This window comes from Rattus norvegicus, chromosome 15 (genome assembly GCF_021556685.1).
Source record: "Rattus norvegicus strain SHRSP/BbbUtx chromosome 15, alternate assembly SHRSP_T2T, whole genome shotgun sequence".
Lineage (NCBI taxonomy): Eukaryota > Metazoa > Chordata > Mammalia > Rodentia > Muridae > Rattus > Rattus norvegicus.
The window spans coordinates 17,209,612-17,215,856 of NC_141548.1; the positions used below are offsets into that span (position 1 = coordinate 17,209,612).

The window sequence follows — 6,245 nt, forward strand, 5'->3', positions numbered from 1 at the left end:
TTGCCGTCCTTGGGTAGGTAGGTCTGGACTGGGTAGGAAAAGTAGCTGGGCAAGCTAGGGGAAGTTAGACAATAGGCAGTGTTCCTCCGTGGTTTCTGCTTCAAGTTCCTGCTTACTGATTGACTTCCCTCAATAACACTTTTCTCCTTCAAGTTTGTTTGATAGATGTCTTATCACAGCAACAGAACGCGAACTAGGACAGAGGGCCACGTGCCCATCCTCCCATCCCCCATCCTCCCATCCCCCATCCCCCATTCCCCATAGGATAGAGGACCACATTGCCCAACCCAGTCCCCCACTCCCAGATCCTCAGACTGGAACTTGGGTCTTCCTGATTGCCAGACAACCCCTTGCCTTCCCGCTTGTTTTTAAGGGCAATTTTCGAACTCGTTCACTTCACCACCGATTTAGCTCACGCTGGAACAGCTTGCATTTTGTGGTGTGTAAAGTTATTTAATATTTTTTTTTCAGAGGCGGCTTTTGTGCTCTGGTAATCTTGCTGAATTTTTATGCATTTGTGTAACCCAACACCCGCTTACTTCAGTTTCACAAATTGTGGTTAGCCCTCTAACTAATGCATTTTCTCGCTCCTTTAAAATTTATTTAGTTTTGATTTCTAGCTTGGATTAGGGCAGGCGTCCTTTTTACATTAAATTCGCATAGCTTAATATGATAAATTTGCCAAGGGGGAGGAAACTCTTCTTCATCTTTCAAATTTTTTTGTTGTGTTTTCTACCAAGTTTTTATTTTTAAAATGTTGAAAATTTCCCGGATAGGTTGCACTTACTCCCAGGAAGGTTGGCAGAATGGGCTGAATTTCGGGTGCCACTCGTACTGTTTCTCATTATTGAGTCTCAGTAGGGATGGGTCCCTGGAATTCATATGCAAATAGATGAGGTTAAAGTCAGCGTGTCCGTTTGACAGCTGCGTGCAGCAGTGAGAGCCTGGCTGGCTGGTCGTGCCCTTCTTGGGGCCAATCTTAGAAGCAGCGGTGGGGAAAAGCCCGTATTCCAGCTTGAAGGAAAGCCACTCCGTGAGTCGCAGCTGCTCGGGTTGATTTAATATCCCTAGAAAATGGCAGAGACATCAAGTGGTAGAGGAAGATGCATGTCTGGGGGAGCAAAGATCTGTCTGTGATATCCCCAGCCCTCCTGGATTATTTATTTCAGGAAAGCACGACTTTTATGGAAGCCTCGGAGCAAAATGCAAAACAAACTACAGTTCCCTTGCCTCTCAGCTCCTGGCAGCCTCTCCAGTCAGTCGCCCTTGGCTGTGGGCACCGCTTTTCCTAAGCACATCGCTAGCAAAGGAGTGAGGTAAACGCAGCCAGGCTAAGAGAGATTAAAATCTTGTTTGCTGTGAAGGATTAAGGAGAGTTAAAAAAGAAAAAGTGATGTTTAGGTTTTCTGTGTTTGTAGGGACGCTGCTTTTAAACAAGCACCCTGCTTTTCTCCACAGACACAGGAGGCGCCATTCCACTCGTGTTTTTTAACAGACTCCACCGGACTTCCCTCAGAAACAGGGCTGAACTGGAGAAACAACCGTTTAAAACACAGGTGACCCGATGCTTCACGTGCTTGGATCTCTTTCTATCTGTTAACAAGAGCGAGAGAAGAGCTTTCCAGCTGAAGGGGAAAATAGGCTTGGGGCAAATTTGTCTGGTTATATCTCTTCATCTGCCTTGTAAAAACAATATAATTTTTCCTAGACAAGGTGATACGTTTTCAGGGAAGTTGAAAGCGAAGGATGAGTACAGTTCCTGGCAATGTGAAGGTTTGGGGGTTTTTTTTTTGTTTGTTTGTTTGCTTGTTTTTATTTGTTTTTGTTTTTGTTTTTGAATTGTTTCTCCTTAGGCGCTGTCCAGTGTTGAGCCTCTTCAGTTTCTAGCTTGACTTTTCTACTGAGGCGATGTGTTTGAGAGCAGTAGAGTTCTGCGTTCCTCAGATCAGGCACGGCCTTAAGCAATGATAGGTTCCTAAGTAATCACAAGGAGAAGGGGATAATCTAGAATTGTTAGCCGGGTGTCTGTGAATTCCAAGGACAACAGACAAATGAAGACTGGAAAGAGAGTTTATGGGCGTGTAATGCAGAGTGAGGAGGGAAGTAGACGCCTAAATGACAGTCGGGAAGGTTAGAGACTTATTTACCTCTTGGGAGGGGAAAGAGTGGAGAAGAGTGGAACGTAAGTAAGTAATGGGAGCTCGCTGTGAAGGAGGAACTGGTTTCTAGAGAGTCAAACAGGAGAAGCAGTTGGCTCTGTTCATTAGCCCTGCAAACCCTGCTTCTCGGCATCTCCATCTTTGCTTTGCGGTAATGCTCCCCGGAGGGGACTTGCGGCAAGTTTGCGCTTGGTCTTCTTCCTGTATAAAAGCTGCCCTGAAGAGGGAATTTATGGGTATCCTCAGTTCCCAGAAGTTTCGGCTTTTAGTCTAGTAAGGCTTGCTCCGAGAAGCCTTCCTTTTACCTTTGTGGAATCCCCAAACGGTTTCAATTTAAGATCGCCTCCACACCGACTCCACGCTTAGAAGCGTGACTCCAAGCTATCTGTAGGCTTTGCGACTCACTGTTTTAAAGAAAAACCGGACATGAAGAAACTATCTGGAGCCTGGGTTTTCGGCTTCTCCTTAAATTTTGCTTGGGAGGCTAACCCGGTATTCGTTTTACTGCGGTTCTTACCCCTTCCACAGCCTTTGGAAAGAAAGCATTATATGTTGAGTGAAGACATATACGAACAACCATGGGCCAGATTGGTTGACTGACAGCCCTGCCTGATCCCCTGCTACTAAACTCACAGGCAGAGGAGACAGGCTCTTAGTACAAAGGCTGGAGACCTTCCAAGACCATCGGTGTCACTGTAGGGTAGGGCACATAGAGTGTGGAGATGAGGGGAGAGCCACTTCTAAAATCTCCGAAGATGGGAGGGAAGGTAGTGTCTGCAAACTCACCTTTCCTTGGTCTCCCTGCTCCGCCCCAGCTTCCAACTGATTGGATGAAGATAGACCTTCCTAGCCTGTGGTAGCCATTCATTAGTGAGAATAAGGACAAGGCAAACGAGGGCCCAAAACACAGTCACATGGGAAAGCAGTATTGTCATGCAAAACTTTACAAACTTAAAAGTGATGCAAAAAATCATGTCGAATAAACCATCAGTATTTTAAATTAAGATAAGCTCCAACCTCGCATTTAGACAACTCCACTTCCCAGAGTCTATTTTTGCTCATGAATCCAATAAACTCTTACTTAACAAAAAAAGGGGGAAAAAAGTAATTGTAGATTACCAATTTGATTTAAAAGGGCGTAGAAAAATATTGTTCAACTACACTCCTGGCTTAGGGCACTCTGTTACGTTTTATTCTTCTCCTATCTAACCCTTGTATTTGGCTTTGTTCTAGCATTGTCTATCTGCTACATGAAGACCCCGGTGCTCAGACACATGACACTGGTTGGCACAGATCCCATCAGTGACACTCCATGGCCCTACAACGACCACTAGCACCAATGTCCTCTTCTATCCTCGGCACAGGCACTTGAATGGCTTTGCCAAGAAAAGTGTTCTCTAAAGATAAAGTAACACAAAGACAAGAGAAAGAAAGAGAGACAGAGATACACAGTGGTACACCTTAGGGGAAGTAACATAGGATTGTGGAGGTTGTGAAACCCAACACTACATGGAAGCTAGAGAATCAGGGAAGCTAGTCACATAGCTCAGTCTAGATCCAAATATTGTAGAACCAGAAGGTCAGAGACTTAGGAGTGTGCCTACAAGTGCTGGTAGGAGATGTACTTGTCCCAGAGTCCAAAGGCCCATTGACCTGGAGTTGTGAGGACTGAGAACAAGGCAGATGTCTCTCTCAGCTTGGTAAGGAAAGGAAGAAGACAATGCATGTAAATGTTGGCTTGACTCATGGGGTGGAGCTCTAATTAGTTATCCCAGTCAGAAATGACAAGACGCCTTCCTTATACAGTCTACCAAGTCAAATGCCAGTCCCTTCCAGAAATACCCTCACAGACGTAACCAGAAATAGTGTTCTACCAGATATCTGGATATCCCTTAATTCCCTCAAGTTGGCACTTACAATTGCGTACCACTGTGCAGAATTGATGCATCGTCTCCCAACCCTGCTCTTCCTTGTAAACTTTCACCTACTCTAAATGAGCATGGAAAGTCAGAACAACCCTGCCTGCTTGGCACACTGCACATGAACTCAGCAAGGTGAACACTTACTAGCACTACAGAGGCCCATTGACCCGTCGCACGCAGCTGTGTGTGTTTATTCGCAAGTAAAGAGGAAGAGCTGGGACTGTGGCTGTAAAAAGGAAAGCTGGACAATTTTTTAAAAATAAATTTTCAATATCTAATAATCGCACATGAATATACCTGATTTTCCATTAACTAAATGGAGTTGCCAAAAGGAACTAATGAATACTGCATGGGTGAGTTCTGTAACTTTTTTTTTTTAAAGGGAGGACTGGACATGAAATAATTTCTTTTAATAAAGAGACAGAGACAAGTGTCTTTGTAATTTAATGAAAGGCGCCAGATTGGAGTGCTTGTTATGGTAGTCTCGCCTCCTCTCCACATGGACCTACAGAAGGCTCTCAATGTGGGTTTGATGATTGATAGGCAGCTTAACTGACAGTTTGATAGGCACCAAGCTTTACACTCCAAAGCAGGTAAATTGCAAGACTAGCACAATTCTCCTTGTAATTACATAAAGGTACAGGCTAGGATGTTTTTTCCTACTTAAGAAGTCAGTGGCGTTACTGTGAAAGTCCAAGAGACTTAACTTAGGGGGAAAAAAACCCCAACACTTCTGGAATTATTAGCTTTGCTCTGTTTATTCTAACTTACTACTCACAGCTACCAGCTTTCTTCTTTGTTGTCGGCTCTGAAACGACTTAGTTTTTCTTATTGATGGGCACAAAAAACATTCTCATTTTAATATTCATGTTGCCTTATTTCTGCATCCTCCTGCATTAAAATGACTTCATGGGCTCATAGAATAACTGATGGGGACCTTGAGGTGAGCGGATGTCTTTACAGGTCATGTTTTTAAGACCCAGCTTCCATAGAAGGACAACAGACTACACACACACAATCTAGTAAGTTTCCAGAATTAATTGGAAATGTTGGCCATTGAAGGGAATGAGAATAAATGAATCCTAACGTCTTTTAGGAACATAGAATTAGAATGGGCCAGTTTGATTGACAGCAGTCTAATGTTATTAGCAATTATCTGGCTTAAAAAAAGGAGGAGGGCATGTTTCTTTGAAGTCACAATCTTCATTTTTGTACTTGGTAAATTATTAACCATTCTATTAGAAAAAAATAATGAGGAGCGGTAGATTAAATGGCAAAGGCATAGTTAGTAAAAGGAAATGCCTTTTGATGGTTTTGACCTTGGGGATGAGAAGGGTATAGATTAGAAATAGATGCCTGCTTCCTCAGCTTGTTTCTTTTTGCCACCACATAAGGTAGACATGGTTCTAAGCTCAATGCAAGGACAGTAAAGACTATTCCATACCCTTCAACTAAAGATATCGGGAATGTGTGAAAATGTCGAAATTAGTTTAATTAAACTGAAGACATATCTGCTGAAAGACTACTGTGGGCAGAATTCTGAGCTCGGGCTTTGAGGATAAAGAGACTATAAAGTCTATTAAAGAACGTATCTTCTGACTCTTGAAACCAGTAGAAATGTGATAAATGTGGGGATGTGTGTGTGTGTGTGTGTGTGTGTGTGTGTATGTGTGTGTGCAGGGCATGTGGATGTGTATGGGTACATGCTCATGCTTGGGTGTGGTCACATGGAGGCAACAGGTTATGAGGGGTCATTCTCACTGTCTTAAAATTTGAGACAGAGTCTTTCACTGAACCTAGTGCTCACTGATTAGATAGACTGGCTGGCCAACAAGCTCTGGGAGCTCTGTTTGTCTTTGCCCCCACACAGTGGGGTCACAGGCATGAGCCACCATGCTTTGCATTCTACATGGGTGCTAGGGATCTGAACTGAGGTCCTCACACTGGCACAGAAAACACTTTGCCCACTGAGTCATCGCTCTAGTCTTCGTAATTCTTTTTGGGTACAATGCGTGTGGGTAGCATGGGATGATGTGTTGTACATTAGAGATAATTTGAGTGTAATGGTATTTTTTTAAATGTACAAATCATGAGGCTCACCAATAAATGGTGTTTAAGTGAAAAGGGTAATTGTAGCTAATCAAGAAAGATGATCTGAACACTT

General features: G+C 43.4%; 1 long non-coding RNA gene across 2 annotated transcripts; it reads left to right on the plus strand.

Moving 5' to 3' along the window:
- Positions 1 to 900: 900 nt before the first annotated feature.
- Positions 901 to 4,512, plus strand: LOC120096925 (uncharacterized). Of its 2 annotated transcripts, none has more exons than XR_015638668.1 (3): positions 901 to 1,316; positions 1,459 to 1,556; positions 3,393 to 4,512. It is a non-coding gene; the product is annotated as an uncharacterized LOC120096925 (long non-coding RNA). The 2 variants fall into 2 exon arrangements; XR_015638669.1 differs by having other exon boundaries at positions 927 to 1,033.
- Positions 4,513 to 6,245: the final 1,733 nt, after the last annotated feature.